The 17,442-nt window shown below is 40.3% G+C and overlaps 1 protein-coding gene and 1 long non-coding RNA gene across 6 annotated transcripts in view; one reads left to right on the top strand and one right to left on the bottom strand.

Annotated features, from left to right (window-relative positions):
* Positions 1-17,442, bottom strand: part of myocd (myocardin) — a 138,658-nt gene that overhangs the window by 86,594 nt on the left and 34,622 nt on the right. The gene's annotated exons all lie outside the window — the stretch shown is intronic.
* Positions 1-17,442, top strand: part of LOC114151738 (uncharacterized) — a 42,832-nt gene that overhangs the window by 19,535 nt on the left and 5,855 nt on the right. Inside the window, exon 3 of one of the 2 annotated variants that reach the window (XR_003596996.1) lies at positions 9,801-9,883. This is a non-coding gene — a long non-coding RNA (uncharacterized LOC114151738). Of the gene's footprint in view, positions 1-9,800; positions 10,031-17,442 lie in introns of those variants that run through there. The other variant, XR_003596995.1, reaches the window with a different exon arrangement.

Below are 17,442 nucleotides of genomic sequence, written 5' to 3'. Positions count from 1 at the left end.
TTCCAGCGGTTATTGGATGTGAGGTGTGGCACACCCTGGATCATTACAGGGCAACACAGAACAATCAATCATGCAGAGACACACATTAATGCCCAAGAGAGCAGTTTAGAGTAATCAATTAACCTAAAAGCCATGTTTTTGCACTGCAGGGGGAAGCCAGAGTACTTGGAGAGAAGCCACGTATTGTTAAAGTTTTTCATTCTTTTACATGCATAGACCTCAGTATGGAAGAGATTACTCCTCATTCTTTAAAACTGCTGATTTTTCAGCTGAAAATAACGTAGCTCTAGTGCTAGAAGTGCTACCCCATTTCTCGTTTTATTGTGCAAACTACATGCAAGTGTGACTGTATTAAAAGTATCTAGTGGAACAAGCTCTGAAAAGAGCAAGTGGAAAAACGATGCTCAGGGGTTTTCTGTAGATTCAGTGAAGAAAAGATTTCGAAGGCTTTTGTTCCTACATGGCAATTCTAGCAAAAACCTCATTGGGTGAGAATGAATTGAGTGAGAATTCTGTGTGTTGCCACATTTTGACTATGCAACACTTTTCTGTGATGTCAAAGTCTTTTATTTGTAATGAAAGGTCACCTCACCATTTGGGGATAACATAACAATTGTCCCAGGGCCCAAAGTGGTCAGATAATTGTTAAATCACAACTCAATGATGACATAAGTGCCACTTTCATTTTCAAGCATCCAGCATCCTGAAGTGAGTGAAGTGTGTCTGTAGAGGTTTTGCACAAGATGGAATGATGTTGTGTGTGAATCTTTGAAGATTACGCAACAAACGTGTGGAGGCGGATATTTTGGTCAGATGAGAACAAAGTGGAACTTTTTTTGGCCTTCATGTAAAAACACTACATCTGGCAAAGAACTAACACTAAAAAGAAAACTAAAAATGGTGGTGGTAGAATCGTGCTAAAGGTTATTCTTCTCCTATGAAAGGGTAGTACTTCAACTTACCCTGAATGGTAAGAAGTAAAAAACAAAACAAAAAAACCCCCGCTAATATTGTGTACAAATCCTCAGAGGGATTCTGCAAGATAAATTCACGGAGGGCCCAGGCTGGAGGTTGGCTGGTGAATTAGCAGAATCACCAGATTAGCCAGGACAATGTAAGGTTTGATGATGATGATCATGATGATGATGAGTTCATTAAGGGCCAAATGGGAAATTTGTGGAAACCAACACTGGGGTGGACCTTTGACAACACCAGAAACATTCCTCGACACTATTAAGAAGCATTTCTTGAGTGTAAAACATCCAAGATCCCTGCCTCTGTTTACAAGCTTAAGTCACAATTGACAGTATTCTGCTCAGCCTTTGCGCTGGCCAACCAAAGGACTACAAAACCCTCCATCCATCCTCTACAGCGACATCCTCAGCTTTTCTAAAACACGGCATTACATGACAGAGCTTCTCATCGACAAATCGGTAGAAGACTGGAGACACACAGCAGCACCTCCCTCCACCCAAACATCAGAACGTGACATGCTGCAGGTGCGTCTCGCTCTGACACGACTTCAAGACGAGGTCCATGTGTGGAATTTTTTCCTTTTTTTCTGCCAAGTGTCCATTTTTCCAGGAGGCTATGAATATCTGTATATCTGCAGAAGGTAAAGAATTGATGGGTGTGTTTGTTTCCAGCGAGCAGCACGTCTTGAGATCTGAGCTTGTGCCGGCCTCTTCAGACACAGAGAGCGCTGCAGATACTTGCAAGATGCAGCTCTTGTTTAATAAATGTCGCTTTGTCTTTAAAACACTAAAAACAGACAGCCAAAAGCTTCTTTTTTTCCCCACGAGGCTTCAGATCAATGCGGCCTGCTTACTTTCACAGTTTCATAAAAGCACACCGAATACAGCCAATGTCTTAGGTTAAAGATGAGGCGTTTGAGTGTTTCTAAATCATTGGCCATTTAGTGTTTACTGCATGTGCTCACAGATCCAAGAAAATGTTCAAACTCTCTGATTTTCTTTGTTATATTTATTCATGCCGATGAACAATTCAGCATTTTGAGTGTTTAGAGAAATCTGCTGCAGATAAGTGCAAAATAAATTTTGAATACATGATGTCATCTAAATTGAAGCCTGCTGTATGTTATAAACGTTATAAATAAAAGTGCTTTGGACAGAGTAGAAACGATACACTTGTGCAATGAGTGGAGATGTGAGTGGACTAATATGGTGGTTATGTTTTGTCTAATTGACAAGTTTGAAAGATTTGCAAATCTGCTTGCTTTCACTCTGCTGGCCACTCCAGAAAAACTTTACTATCTGATTGGAGAATGCCCACTAATCAGTTTGTGATGCTAAGCCGGGTTATGCAGAAGAAAATTGATCCAAATTAATCCAACAAAAAATATTTTTGGGAAAATCTGATTAAGATTTTGTGGCAAGATCTTAAATAAAATGGTCTTCCACCATTAAAGACTACCAACGGTGACACAAATTTGGTTGAGGAGGCAATTTGCCACATTTTATATCTACTCGGGTTATTTCAAACATTCGTCACAAAAAAGCAACAACGGAAGAAATCTGCAACAGCATTCCTTGTCCTACAAAATCTTACGGTATAGAAAGCATATTCGGACGCGTCTACTGTAACGCCTTATCGCTTTCACATTTCTTTTCTTTAGGGTGATTCATGTTATTTTTCCAAGACAAGCAAAGTAAATGCCAGCAGTTTTTGAGGCCCAGATGAAGCCTCTGAGGTTGAGGTGGCAGGAGTCTCGCTTTGAAAGGGGAGGGAGACAAGAGAGAAGAAAGGAAGGGAGTAGTGATGAAATGTGGTGATGATATTTAGGTTGAGAGAAGGTAATTTTCCTGTTCGAGAGGAAAATAAATGTTTTAAAAAGAGACCAAAGCTCCTTCACTGCAAATGATAAATTACCATCTTACACTTCAAAAAATGAAGCCGGTAGTTCAGAAAAAAAATTTGCTTTTTATGGTCTGAAAGTGTAAAAGTAGACAGCAATTCTCTTTTAGGAAATAAAACAAAACAGTCTGTTTTTTTATTAATTATAACCCTAGGTAGTAAATTGTTTCTTGTTGGGGCTCTTTATGCGTGATCTGCTACAACAATGTGGTGTGGCAAAGAGATGATCAACCTGTGGCTCTGCTCAGGGCTAAAGGTTGCTTTGATTTTTGGGTCTGGAGCGTCATCTTCCTCTTGACAACACGCCATAGTTTCTCTGTCAGATTCAAGTCAGACGAGTTTTCTGGCCATTCAGAACCAGCTTTTGGTACCTTGTTGTTGGAACACCTTTATCTCGCACACATTTTCCTTTAACTGAACTGTCTATGACTATGCCTGAGTATGGCCGTGTAAATTTTTTTTTCTCCTCAAAATTTCACCAACACTGAATTTGAGGTTTTCCGTATATAAGAAATAAAGGCTTAACATATTTCACTTTGTTCATGACTATATATTTGATTTTTTTTTTTATTTTTAACAATTTCATTTTGGATGACAATGTGGCATTAGGTCCCATGATGTAGCTTGAAATCGTGTGTAAAGCTGCAGATACAAATTGGTACAAGTCGCTGAAAAGAAAAAGTACTTAACTGATAGTGACAATATGTGGTAGTCTGATTCAGCTTCCATGTGAAATAATCAAATTATGGACAGAAAAACATCATAAAATTCTGTTGAATCTACGTTTTTCAGTTGGATTCCTTCTTGAAGCCAGTGGGCATATTATGCTACATTAAGGACTTTTTGTGTGTGTGTGTGTGTGTGTGTGTGTGTGTGTGTGTGTGTGTGTGTCATGTGAAGGCCGTGTGTGTTCACAGGGTCGGTAAGCAGCGATCCGCTTCATAACCATGGAGACTGTCACAGGGTCAGCTCTGTGCCGCGCTCTCCCCAGTGGGAAACAAACACTGGCACTTCACGCTGAAACCTCAGCTTTCTAATTGGCCGCTAATTAGAAATGAGTGTGACCCGCAGGTTTTTATTCACAGCCGTGAGTACCTGAAATGTAAGTAAGCATCAAAGTGCAGGAGGAGCTGGACTAAGTCAGCGGATTAGGGATGAAATCTCTGATTACTGAAGTGAAAAAATCTGCCTTTTAAAGAAGCAGGAAAATAAATTCCTGCAGTGTACCACACTCTTCTGCTTAAATGTTATAGTGCTAAGGTTCTCAAACAGTGGTACGAGTAATGTTACAATTAATATGATACTTTATGCATATTTTTTTTTCTGATTGCTTCATTTTTGTAAAAGAGAAACTAAATGAACTAAAAGGACTCGACTACAGGGTTAATTCATCCCATGCAAGTTGTGACTAGTTGTCCACTGGTAATGAAAATGTCATTTTCTGGGCTCTGCACGAACGATCAAAATCAGAATAGCTTTATTGTCATTTTAAAAGAAAGCTCAACGGAATTTAAAACATCTCTCAAAGGCAGTGCAAATAAATAAATATATTTCAATAAATATAAACAGAAATGACCAAAATGTTAAAGGAAAAAAAAAAGATGATTGGAGTTTGGATGAATTTGTTCAGAGCAACAACAGTAGGAACTATTTCTTAGTCTGTTTGTTCTCGTCTTTATTGTTTTTATATATATATTTTTTATTATTATAAACCTGTAACTTTGCCATTTTGCAATTGCTTTTGTTGGTATTTGTTAATAATTATATATATATATATATATATATATATATAGTACAGACCAAAAGTTTGGACACACCTTTTAATTCAATGAGTTTCCTTTATTTTCATGACTATTGACATTGTAGATTAACACTGAAGGCATCAAAACTATAAATAACACATGTGGAAATATGCACTAAACTAAAAAGGGTAAAACAACTGAAAATACCCCTTATATTCTAGTTTCTTCAAAGTAGCAACATTTTGCTGTGATTACTGCTTTGCACACACTCTGCATTTTCTTGATGAGCTTCAAGAGGTCGTCACCTGAAATGGTTTTCACTTCATAGGTCAACCTGCCCTGTTAGGTTAATAAGTGGGATTTCTTGCCTCATAAATAGTCATGAAAATAAAGAAAACCCATTGAATTAGAAGGTGTGCTCCTTCTTTATTAACATTATTTTATGTAATCTGTCATGGAGCAGCTTGATCTGCTGTAGGTTCTGGGACATTGGAAGTAAAAAGAAACTGTTCTGTCTTTGATTAATGTGCTGTTTAAATGTTTGTTTTCTCTTTCTCTTTGCCTCATGAGAATCGTGTAATTTTATAGCAAAAAATAAACCATCACAAACAAGAGGCTTGATTTATTATGCTTTGTTCACAAATTGCTTGCTTCTTATCAGAACACATCAAATTTCTGCAAGAAAATGTTGATGTGTGCATAGGTCAGTTCAGATAGATAGATAGATTGATAGAGAGATGGATAGATACCACTAATTATGTCCTGTTTTTTGTGTTCAACAGTAAATGTCCAACACTGGTCTACAGCACTTTGTAGACCAGAGTCTAAAAAAACAGAATAAGGATTTTTAGCGGTTGTAGGATTTCTCTTTCGTCTTTGGCAAAAGACCATGAGCCTTTTCTCCCACAATCACCAGACTTGCGCCTTTGCTTTGGTTATAATTTCCCAGAATGCCCTACGCTATAGTCTGCTTCCTGCTTTTGGTCCACTTGCATCCACATACCTATTCGAACCACGCCAGAGTTCGCTTCAACCGAACCAAGACCAAGGTTTGTAGGTGGAAAATTTCGAGTTTGCTTCTTTTGGTCCACATCAGGCCAATTGTACATTCACTCTTAACCAAACAAACTGGACTTTCTAGGCAAACGTACCAGATTAAACAGAGCTGGTGCGAATGCACCTTTATAGTATACCTAAAAAATTAGCAATGCAATAAAGTTTGATACAGTACTTTGTTATATTTCGGTGGAAACTAAGTTAGTATTGCTTCGACTAAATCTGTGACCGTCTGTCTCGACTGTATACAGTTCATTGTGTGTGCATGTTTATTTTTCTCAGGGATTTAACAGAGTTTCTGTCCCGTTATTGAAAAACGATCGCGCGACATTTGTGTTTTGACAAAGCACACCCGAACCCTGCTGCCTCCATAATCCCACACTTCCTACGACACGGTGCCCAGCTTACAGCCGAGGGCTTCACTAATAACTTTCTTCTCAAATGATCGCTTTGCTACACGACTTCAGAAGAAGGCAGCGAGCATGAAATTCAATTACAGCGCACACGCTCTGCGGCGCTGTCCAGAGCTGTCCGCTTTAATCTCTTCTTTGCCCCTCAAAGATTCTCTTGAGTCTTTTAGCTAGACCTCTGCTTTCTGCTGTCTCTTTTTGGGTTGTTTCTCAATTTTCCAGGCTTATTGTAGACTGTCAATCTGACCTCTTTTCCCTCTGTACATAAGTAATAACTCTCCGAAGAAGATTGGATCAAAAGCAGCGTGGTGCATGTTTTATCTGGGCTTTCTTACAACACGCTGCCTCTGCTGAGTTACAGTCATGACGTAGTTATTTGAGAGCTGAGTTGATGTCCAACTGGGCCGACTCTCGCCTACAGTCTGATGGTGATTTAGCTTTGAAGCTGCTGCTGTCAGCCTAGGAAAGTAAAAACACTTTCCATCTTTGTCAATGCTGTACACTGAATGACTCCTGTTCAGCTGACGAATCCGTCCATAATATTCTCAGTATGAGCAGAAATCACATCAATCCCGTTATTATTTTTTAAGAGACAACACAGACCCCATTCAATAAATTAGGCGATTGCTGATGAGCCCATTTTTTTCAGGAACTTTATCACTAAGGGAAACACATTATACAGATTAATTACGCAGACTGATGTTTGAAACCCTTTGTAATGATTGTGATGATTTTCCTCCTACAGTTAATGAAAACATGACATTTAGAATTAGAATATTACATCAGACCAATAAAAAAAACAATTTTGGAAACAGAAATGTGGACATAATGTAACATATGTTTAGTTTAAAATGTTATTTTCAAAGGTAATACAATGTTTTCTTGAAGTATTCACACCCTTGCAATTTGGATTTTTTCACTGGACCATTCAAACACATCTGATGCGATTGCTATTGTTCTGCAACACAAATGGTTTGGCATGTAGACCAAAAAGGTCAATTTTTGACCTTATTTGAACAGACCACCCTCTTGTCATGCTTTCATAAAGACCAAATCTAAATGTTCATTTGCTGTTGTCTCCTAAATATGATTCTTCCGTCTGAACTGTGGACATCTAAGACTCCTTCAGGGGCCTCTTGTTTGTCAAATTAGTTGGATGGACATGTATTGGTAGGTTTGCCATATTCTTCAATTTAGGAGTCATAGGTTGAATGTAGCTCTGAGATAAGACCTTCCCCTTAAAGTGTCCTGCTGTGCTTGTTCTTGTACTGAATTTTATTTATGGATATCAGATTAGAAGAGCATAAATTGATGTGGATGCTCCACTTTTTGGATTGGAGACACATAGTCAAATTTTCATTACACTTGACAATGCATGGATTTGTATTGGTCTACGTTGAAGTTTGTGGTTTCCCAGTCACTGTCTTTCTTTTCCTTTAAGGCAATGCAATAATAATAATGCTGCCCTTGACTCGTCATACCACATTAGCTTAGCCAACAACAAGTAGTTATTACTCAGTAAATTCTCCCATTGAACTTTCTTTGTTTTCCTGTCTTGCTCTTGGGTTCATCTGTATTTATTTCTCTTACTATCAGCAAAGGTCAGCTGCTCAATAGCGAAGAGGAGACAGGCTGTGGTGTCTAGGTCTGGGGACCATGGGGGTGGCTTGTGGTTCCAAGGAACGCCAATTCCAGACACACTCACTGTGTGGCAGGAATCGCCAAGAAACGCAGGGGAGGTTTCCTGCCCCGGATCCTGGGCTTGGGAACATAGTATACTGTGTCCCACTCCCATCACCAGACCCCCTAGGGGCCCAAAGACAGAGGGGAGAATCACGTTCTGTTCCTATACTAAAAATACTTCCAATTAGCTCTGCTGGCATCCCTCCTGAACCTGGGAGCTGCATGATTTCATGTCTTCTCGTTCTGGCTCTGCTCCTTAGCCACTGCCTTGGACTTTCACTCCGACTTCAACTCTTCCTTCTGCCTTATCCTCATTGTGTTCCCTAGCTGTGAGTCCGTTTCTCTCTGTGTGTGGTTGTAAGAAAATAAATATCAGGAGGGGTCGACTGGAAGCGAAACTGCGGTCTGGCCTGTGGTCAGGCACTGATTCACAGATTTGCAGATCTCTGTGACATCGTGTTATGATGTCTTTTACAAATTGTTATATATATATTGTTATATAGAGACTTTAATTCGGATATATGTCACAGTGTAAGATCCAGAGCTCATCACACAACAAGTTTGAGCCGGTTGTTTAGCAACGGCAGCGGAGGAAGTGGACGAAGCCGTTCAGTCCATGTCGGCCATGCTTCCAAATATTAAATTAAGATTAACAGCCATCTCATTTGGATCGGCATTTCTCTACTAGCAGTGGAGGATGGTTGTTTTAAGCGCAGGCTATTTCCAGTAAGCCTCACAGTGTCAAACTGGGGGATTGCATATGTCACGGATATACGTTCCAGATTGGGTAAAGTTTAAAATTTCAACCACAGAGTCCACGCCTCCAGGAAGCAATTGTTTCTCAGTAGCTGAGTGCCCAGACCCTCTGTAGCCTACGAAGCAAAATGTAGAAGAAGAGACTTTTTTAAAAAACAATTTTAACCAGGCTATAATTGTGATACTATGTCCACCTCTCCCAAGATGGGAGTCCAGAGTAGGGCAAGAGCATATCAATTTTTGAACATGGTTACTCTCTTTAGCCTTCTGTGCTTTATTTCAACTTTTGAAACAGCATTCGTGTGTCATCTGAATTCATGTCATTGAAATAACAATGATGGGACACATTGGCCAAAAGTGCCAGGGCCTTTTTATCCAGTGCAGGTCTGTTCTGAAGGCTTCACAAAAACATCTGGATTTAATTACTCAGAGATGGACTTCATTTGTCAATTAGGTGAAGACATTTGCTTGCATTGAATTTTATGCATGGGTAACCACATGAATGGGGTAACAAAAACAATAAAAAAATAAAATGAAAACTGAGTATTCTTTTTTTCCCCCCCCTTCACAATTTTGCACTAATTTGTGTTGGATGGTCACATAAAATTCAGTGGTATAGTGGAATAGACTAAAATCCTGATTAAGGCAGTTCATGCACAAAATTAAAAAAAAACAAGATAAAAAAAAATAAACAGCCACTTTAGAGTGAATAAGATTATGATTCCTAAATTTGGTTGGCTGCTAACATAGCTAACAAAGAATCTATGGGAAATCCCATATTTTCATTCTTCAGACAGTGAATGTGTCAAGGGGCCAAGAGGGTGGGGACCCACAAATCACAGTCGGCGAGTATCATGCTTCTAAACTCAATATAACGTTCAACAGCTCCAAGTAACCTACTGCTCTGTTTGTTTATTTGGCTGGAGAAATTCTGCACTCATCCAATTATCTTGTTAAAGATTCGACAGCCAGTGAAGACTTAAATAAAAAAAGAAAAGGAGGAGGAAGAAGAACCTTAAAATGGCTCTGGGCTTTTGCCAAGACGAAGGGGTCTCCCACGGGGACAGCTAGTGTGCCGTTTAGAGGAGAGCGGACGAAAATAGGTCCCCGGATCGCAGGGAAAGCCCCTGTAAAATTCTGGGATAGTGACCACAGGCCCGCCTGCTGGACAGCCAGCTGTAGTCACAGCAGTTGTTGTTGAGCAGTGACGTTAAGTGATGGTCCTTTCTGGCTGCGTCGCTCAACATATTTTGTCTGAATCTGTTTGTGTTCCTTGCAGATGGGAAACAAGCTGGGTCCCTGTTCTCGAGAGTTCCTGGGGGAGCGCAGGACTAGAGGGAGGCGACGCAGCCAAGATTCCATGTAAGCCTGGCATTACCACGGTGACGACACTAAACGGGAATGGCAGCAGGAGGGACATGAAGTATTTAATCCTAAAGGCTTGTTCACACAATTAGGCACTTTTGAGTTCAAAGTTCAAATAAATAACTTGCATATCTTCATGGAAAACAAAGTAGTTTACTGCAATTAAATGGCTCATTTACTCTAAACATTTAAATATCTAAGCAGAAGAAATCTCTTCCTAGTTATCGGATCTGGGTATTTACATCATTTGTGTTTATATCAGTTGTGGTTACAGTTTGTGTTTCTGAACACAGTATTTAAGCTAATGCTGTCGAATTTTCGTGGTCTGCCATGTTGGCCTGCATTCCACAATATCAACCAGTTGCTTGTGATATTTATTTATTCTGCTTCATTTTGGAGGAGCAGGTGGATTATGATGCATTTTTAAGTATTTGATTGGAATCAAAATGTACAGAGTGGGATTATCTTAGACTATTGGTTTCAATACTTTTAGACTTCAGTTATATAGCCCTGAAAGCACCTCTACTGTTCATTTTCATCAGACAAAGATTCATTTCTCAAATCCCAGATAAAAATGATAAAAATACCCTGTCTCAATGGTTGCAGTAAAGTCACATGACCTTTCAGTGCACCCAGTTTGTTTCCATTTTTGTCACTCTGATTGCTTCATTCTTTAGTCAATGAATGTACCATAAACTACTACTTCTACTAATAACGATAATAAGGGTTCAGTCTGATAACATCTTAAAAACAAGCCAAATTTAAAAGATAAACCCAAGTCCTAGCTAGCCGCATTGCTAACCACGGCGCCATCGTCAACGTGCGTCAGCTTGTTAAGAAAGCAGCTCTCATTATGATCGTTGAATTTCCACATCATGGTAACAAGATATAAATAAAGTAGTGGTCTTTTCATAACAAGACCATGTTATTTGATCATTCCCACTGTGTCTCATATGCAGTACAGTCTATAGAGAGCATCTATAGAGCAGTGTAACAAAACTAACATTCATGTCTGATGGAAAGCAATTTTCTGCCCCCCAAGTGTGGAGGACCTAAAGAGAATTAAAGTGTCTTCATCAATTTGAGAAGGTTGGGGGTCTCTTTGACTGCGAATGGGGGATAAAAGAAGAGGCTGACCAATCAGCTTGAGCAGCCTTCATGGTGGATATCATGTGCGGCCGGCAGCAGCATAAGCAAACATGGTGCCCTTGTTCACGGGGGCATGAATCATAAGCAGGAGGGAAGTTCGCAGACAGTGGTCCTTGTGAATGTGATGGTGTGGATATAGCTCCGGTCATGTCAGACTGTGTGGGAAACACAAAGAGGGGCCGGCCGAGTCACATGGGTCGTCCTGCTCCCAAAGACGCAGCTCTCTCTCCGTCGCTTCAGCCCCTCACTCGTTCCTTCTCCCCGCTCGACAAGCCCACCCTCGTGTTTCTCTCAGACAAACGCATTAGTGCATTTCCTGCTTATCGCAGAAGTCAACATGCTGTTTATTCAGACCGCATCTTCCTTATATGTTTATCCCGTCGGCTCACATTTTTATGGAGGCTTGGCATTCTGATTGTTTTGTTGGCTTAAAAAATGTTATGTAAGAAACTGGTGGGGGGATTTTTTTCACATAATTTCAGAAGAAGGCGCTACGTCATGCTATCTTTTACTGATATGGCCTTAGAGGTATTGATAAAATACCTGGATGATACATGGTGTGATAGTGGCGTTGAATACATTTTGCACAATGGCAAAGCGACATTCATCATGACTGCTACTGCATTCTGTACTGTCTATATCTATAGAAGCGCCAATGTTTAAAAAGTGCCAAAGACATTCATGACATTAGATTATCTGCCGAAAGGGTTGCCGGATAAAATACGTTACATTTAAAGCAATGTTATGTTGTTTCATGAAAAACACACGGGCTTACCCATAGTGTAAGAGTAGAGCTCCTTCAGACTAGCCAGGAGCAATTAGCAAACACCTGGTGGAACTGGGAATCTGCCAAGCTCATTATTCAAGCTACTTCTCAGTGCAACACTGGTAAAAACTTTGTTATGGGGTTAATAAAGAAGCCATGTTGTGATAACTTCCCGAAGGCGGAGTTTAGTGGTGCGTTCACACAAAACGTGTTTTGCGCGTCAGACACATCTGGTTTACATTCAAAATCTATTTGTAGGCCCATTTCGCGCGCCTAGTGTGGCACGATTCTCATCAAGGGAGTCCGACGCGTCCAACAAATAGGCCGGCAACAGAAAACAAAGGCTAGAGTGATTTTGACACGTCTCACGCGCCTCCACATAGACTTTGAATGTAAACCAGACGTGCGATACGCTCAGTGTAGAGCAAAATGTCAAGCGTCTGCATTCAAGGTGCACACACGTCGCACTTGAAACATCAGATGCACTTGGTGTGAACGTACCATAAGATTAGGAGTTACTTTTAAAAAGACAGAGACCCGGGGTGTGCTGTGGTGGTGCAGGAGTTAAGCACAGCCCATATATGGGAGGCCTTAGTCCTCGACGTGGCCGTCGCCGGTTCGATTCCCGGCCTGGCGACCTGGCGAAGTGGGTAATGAGAGAAGGGAAAGCCCTTCTCTCATTACCCACTTTCCTGTCAATTAACTATCAAATAAAGACCTCTAGAGCCAACAAAACCTTTTTTTAAAAAAGAGAAAGAGATCCAATTTCAAGGCACTAAATCAGGAAGTAGAATTTCTTTTTAAAAATGTTTTTTTTTAAGGTTTTATTGGCTCTAGTGGCTTTTATTTGATAGTGAATTGACAGGAAATAGGGTAATGAGAGAAGGGGAAGACCTGCGGCAAAGGTCGCCAGGCCGGGAATCGAACCTGCGACGGCCGCATCGAGGACTAAGGCCTCCACATGTGGCCCGTGCTCAACCCCCTCGCCACCTCAGCATCCTGTAGACCAACCGAAGGTAACATAGTTACTTGATTATGCTGTAAAATGGCGCAATGTGCTTGGAAAACACATAATACTGCACCTTTAAGCTAAGATGCAAGATTCTGGTCTAAGGGAACAAGCCTAAACACATGTTCTGAATCCGTGCAGCCAGCACGCCACTCCTATTATACTGTTGATGGAAAAAAAATGTTGAAATTGAAAGATTGATGCAAGTCCTGTAATCCCTACATGTGAAATTTTTTTTTTTTCATTGAGAAAACTTCAGAACCGCTGCTACACGCACCAACGAAAACCCAAACAAACAGATGGCTATATTAAGCTCAAGGGTAAAAACAAAGCTATTTTAAAAATTCTGCAAGTCACATATTGCACCTGTTGACAAACTACTGCCTCTGTTTACTGAGGGCGACAGGAAAAAGGTCTGGAAATAACTTTCCCATGAGCCCCTGGTCCAAAATAAAATAAAGGGGGCTGGCAGGAACCGCCCATTGATCTGCTGCAACCCAGCCATGGGAACCGTGCAGAACTGTCTGTGGAGATTTGAGCTGAATAAATGAGTAAAACAGCCCTCCCAGAGTTCGTCTCTCTATTTGCATCTCTGATTCAATTTGTCATTAGCAAATGTGGGTGCACATCTGAACATCTGTATTCCCTACAGATGTTCAGGACACATGTCCTGCAGACGAATTATTGATGTGCACAAAACACAATGAGCGGGATGAGGAATAAGTAAATGGCAGCTGAAGTGTGGGAGTGAAGAGCCAATAATACTTGTAAACAACAACAAAAAAAAAGTAGCATGCTAGCCACTACGGCCAAAGTAAACACACTCACACGCAGCACGCCTCAGTGAAAACATTTACATTCAACATCTCACAAAAGGCCGTTTATTAAAAGAAAACAGTTAATGCCTCAACGACTCGCAAAGCCGCAGCGTCTCTCAGAACCCGGACCGGCTTTATCCACCAAAGACGAGTCCGGATTTCAGCGGGATGAATCACTGAATATTTTGAGGGCAGAGGCGGCTTAACCGTAGCACACCAACCGGCGCGGTCCACCTTTCCGCGCTCCATTCTCAGACTGCTCTGCTATTTTAGGGACCTCTGATGATGACTCCGTCTTGGCCACATATCGCTTTTTCCACTGAAGAAGAAGGAGAAGAAAAAATACCCCAAAACTTATTCATAATCCTCCCAATAACTCAACGCTGTTTGTCCAGCGTCGATGAAGGCGAAGGGATCTCTTTTAACCTACATTTTTCATTCTTTAGAAGTGAACGACTTTGTCGGCGAGGGCGACTCTGTTGGCTGCAGGGAGGCTGTTTACATGGGGGTGTCTGGGGGAAGGGACGCTGCTGAGATCCAGCCACCAGACAAGAGACAATGAAAAGGCCTCTGTGGGTGGGCAGCAGTCGCTCCCCAGATCATCAACACGATGCATAAAGCTCTCAAAAAAATTGACATATTTTGTGCCAAATAGTTTGTTTTATGACATATTTATGGCAGCGGCACTATCTGGACTTTAAAGCGCGTCGCTTTAAAAGGAAAAAGGCTGAAGAACACGCACAGATTGTTGTCAGAGTAACAAGGAAGGACCTGAAGGTTGTTGATCCAGGGAATCCCCTAAATCCAACCTGTCCAGCTTTAGGATGCTCAGGGAAGAAGGTGGGACTGAGAGGTCAAGGGTCATAGGTGATGCAGAGCTTTTGTGGCTTACAGGGTGACGTTGTAGTGTTTTTTAAAAGGCTGAAAATGGAAATATTGATGTCATAAAAGTTTTGAGTTTCGAGACTTCAGGTTAGATTTGAATTCACTTTGTAAAAGATAAAAATGGAAACAACGAAGGGATTTTAAAAATTCGGTTAGATCAGGGCTGCTCAATACGTCGATCGCAGGAAGGTTTTGAGTCGATCTCGGCAGTAAGGTGACAAACTGAATGCTGCCGGTTGAGACCAGCACCTCCTCTTCTGACAGGCTTATCAAACTATACACTAAGATCCTAACTGTTTGTAGCTTCATTAAAGAATAATAAAATCAATAAAACATGTTAAAATTAATAATCTCAGTAATTAATGTTCAACAAGGTGTTGCGCAATTCAGTGCACCTTTTGGTTCCATTAACAAAAAAAAAAGGCGACTCAAAGACCGATTGACCCGCAGAGCAAGAGTTTAAATTAGCTAATCAACCACCGTTAATAATCGCAAAATAAATATCAAGCCTGGAAACCTGATATCGTAACGGACTGAATGTTATGTTTTTAACATAATCTCTGCTGGGCTTGCGGGGCGCAGGCGGTTGCCACGGCAACGGGTGTGCTTAACGAGAGAGAGAGAGTAAAAAGGTACGAGTGGTTTTGAATTGATCACCTGTTCGGGTTATTTCACCTTTGTTTACCTTTGCGGTGGCGCATTACAGCCGCTGTAGTTTCTGAACGTTCAATAAACGACAAACTTGGACTAATTACCTCGTTTGTTTGAGTATACGTCACAACAAACATCAAATGGGACAAATATATTTCATTAAATAACAAACAAATGACTTCTACCGCGATAATAATGTGAAATTAAATTAATTATATCCCAACTTCAGAAGATTTGCCTTTACCTTTACAGAGCTCTTTGGTTCCTCCTATCAGTCTGTAGCTTCTCATATTGACGTCATCAAACCAAAGTTCAGATCTGAGCTTCTGACTGAGAAACCAGTAACCTCCTCCCAGTGTCAGAATCTCACTGAGGAAGAAACTGCGTTAGGTTTTCTATCACTTTATTATTTCTGCTATAACTGATGTATATTCACATATAAAGTGAGTCAATAGAGTTTAATTTACAATTTTTATGTCTTTGTGTCATGAGGTAGATCTCAGCCGGCTAGTGAGAGAAAAAGTAGATCTTGGTCTCAAAACGTTTGAGCGACCCTGGTTTAGATGATCTTTATTTTTGATTTGGAACGTCACAACTTGAGTTTGCACCCAGTCCTCGGATCATTTTGTGTTTTTGAGTTACAAACAGATGGAACAGACGTGGAAAAAGGGACATTTCACAGTTTTATTGGTCTCTAGATCTTTTCACTTTTGGGCTTAAAGCTGGATGTGGTTGTTGTACTAGGTTTGGTTTAGCACTGAAATTCTTGTGTTTTTAATTTTTTTTTATTTTGCGAAGTAAAGAGGAATACTAATCGCAAACTGCGACTTAAAATGTCTATTTTTAATCAAAAACATATAATCCAGGTTAGATTTTCAGAATTACAGATTTTATTGATGTAATTAAGCTCAAAATGCCAAACCAATGGAGAAATAACCCTTTACTACAGTGTCAAATCAGGAAAATGTGTAATATTACTTGTAGGAAAAAAGTGTCAATAATGTCATAAATAAAGCGACAAAGAAATTTAGTGTAGAAAAATTTGCAATCTTCAAATGTAACCCTTAGAACGTCTCATCAAGCATTTTTATTTAGTTTAGTTTTTGTATTTTATTTTTATTTATTTGCTGGGTTTCACATTCATGTCTTGATTGAAGACATGAATCATACATAGCGAACACAATTATGCAACAAAGATCTTTGGTGTAAAGAAAACCCGTTTTTTACTCTCAACAACCCGCTGGATCAGAGAAAAGACCTTCTAAAACAGACTCCTGTAAATTTCAGTGATCTCTGATTTTTTTTTCCTTTTCCAGCTGATGTTTTACAATGTAATCTGAGATTTACCTCAGCAGATGGACGGTTTCTGACTTTCCCTGCCATCAATCCAGGACAGCAGAACGTTAACAGCACCGCTGGCTCTAAGTGGAAGACAACGTGACATCGCACCGTTCCTCAACTTTGACTAACTTGCACCGCACAGTGTCTTCTTTCAGCGGGGAATTTATGAGCACCAAAGTGAAACAGTTTGTTGGAGAAAGCAAATAGAAAGCTACGCGCGGAGAAAGAAACCCAGATGGTGGCACCTGTAGCTCATTACCCTGCTGGTGTCTGACTAGCTGCGCTTTTTTTCTCTCTCGTCTTTTTCTTTTGAGCTAACTCGCGGATCGGAGAGTGGACGCGAACACATGATTAATGCAAGACTCTGATCCCCTCTGGTTCCGTTTTACTTTGCAGGGAAAAATACATCTCAACAGCACTTTTGTGACTCCATTAGCGTGAATCATCAAATACCGCAATAAAACGTTTCCAGGCCTTTCTTTGATAATGAAAAATTCTGACGCAACATCTTTGCGGAGTAACTTTATTAAATAAGTAACTTTACCCAAGCTCCAGTTGTTTGTTCTTCGACAATTTTGCTTTCCGAAACAAAATAAAATTCTGACAAGTGATGTGGACCTCTATAATAACCCCCCTTTACTGTGACTCCCCTAAATATAAACCTCTGCTAACTAGCTAACTCATCTTCCAGCTGGATGTAGACCCTAAATACGCTGCTGGACCTACAATTGAATGGTTTCAGAAGGTTCTTTGTACTTCATTGTTTTATTTTTATTTCTAGCTTCGCTGTCCCTTACATATTGGGAAAAAAAAATTCTCCTTTCAATCGACATGAAATTGTATAAAATTGTAGGCAAATCCAATTGGAACCTGAATATTTTTCATCCTCACCCTATAGCCCAGCACTGACACTTCTCTCCTTTGCCCATCTCCAAAT

This window comes from Xiphophorus couchianus, chromosome 10 (assembly GCF_001444195.1).
Source record: "Xiphophorus couchianus chromosome 10, X_couchianus-1.0, whole genome shotgun sequence".
Classification (NCBI taxonomy): domain Eukaryota; kingdom Metazoa; phylum Chordata; class Actinopteri; order Cyprinodontiformes; family Poeciliidae; genus Xiphophorus; species Xiphophorus couchianus.
This window is presented reverse-complemented; position numbering and strand designations above follow the sequence as displayed.